Below are 1,160 nucleotides of genomic sequence, written 5' to 3'. Positions count from 1 at the left end.
CGGCTGTACCTGCTCTGTGCTATGCCCGAGCTGGAACGTCTGTCCTGGACTCTCCAGCCCAGCTCGCTGGTTCTGATGAAGGCACTGAGTACATCCCACGGCACAGCAGCCCCATGCGAGTAGCAGAACTGGGCTCTGTGGGATTTTCAATAGCAGGCTTTCAGAAGTGAATCTCCAGGCCTTTCTTCCAAGTGTCTCTGGGTAGATTTGAACCTCCAAGCTTTCTGTCAGCAGTTGAGTGCATTCACTATTAGCATCACCCAAAGAGCTCTTGATCAAGCAACAGAGGCGTGTGTATCCTTGGAGCAAAAGGGGGGCAGATTTTGACCTGTGGCAGTTCTGCCTTCGTTAAAAAGACGCCTCAGAAGGTGTACGATCTTTGGTGTCCAGGTGTGTTTATAATGAAGGTTCGAAAACTCTCAGAGTGAGGCAGGGGAAATGTAAGAGTGAGTCTGTCTGAGCCCTTTGGACTTGTGTGGAGTAGCGGTTCTTAATTGACATACCACAGCAAATCCTGAGCCCTTCCCAAAGGGCTGCCAGCTTTGATCGTGCATAAACCCTATCTCCAGTATAAGTAAGTACACATACATTCCCTCAAACGGAGTCTTCAGCTGAGTGGGTGCTGGTAACTATCATTCACCTGCGGAGGGGAAGAGGTGAGTGGTGGAACAGCCAGTTAGGTCTAAAGGAAAGGCAGGTGTTGACCGGAGAACATGGCCTCGTGAGACTGTACGTGTGCTCAAGATGGACAAAATAAACAGGGTCTGACTTAGATGCATTGATGAACATTATGAGACAAAGTTGAACTCCAGGGGCGGTTGTACGTGAATGCGTAGTAATTCTGTGTAGTTGAGAGTCCTGATTTCTTCAAATGGATTCTGACCTCAGTGTGGTGCTTTTAGTAAGGTGAGAAATCAGGGACTTCAACAGATAAGGGCCCTATTAGAAGAATTGAGGTGTGTGTTAGTCTGAGTAGACAAGAGAAACAAATTCATAGACATTCATATGTGTATAGGAAAGAACTTTATATACAGAGTAATTGTACATTAAGAAAACATCCCAGCCCAGTCCAGATCAAGTCCATCAGTCCAGATCAAGTCCATCAGTCCAGATCAAGTCCATCAGTCCAGATCAAGCCCATCAGTCCAGATCAAGTCCAT

General features: G+C 47.0%; 1 protein-coding gene across 1 annotated transcript in view; it reads left to right on the top strand.

Moving 5' to 3' along the window:
- The window catches only part of RYR3 (ryanodine receptor 3), a 437,519-nt gene that overhangs the window by 326,570 nt on the left and 109,789 nt on the right, over positions 1-1,160 (top strand). The gene's annotated exons all lie outside the window — the stretch shown is intronic.

Source organism: Echinops telfairi, unplaced genomic scaffold, assembly GCF_000313985.2.
Source record: "Echinops telfairi isolate 266 unplaced genomic scaffold, ASM31398v2 ScPeMD7_18;HRSCAF=68, whole genome shotgun sequence".
NCBI lineage: Eukaryota > Metazoa > Chordata > Mammalia > Afrosoricida > Tenrecidae > Echinops > Echinops telfairi.
Note: the sequence above shows the minus strand (reverse complement) of the source record. Positions and strands in the feature narration are given on the sequence as shown.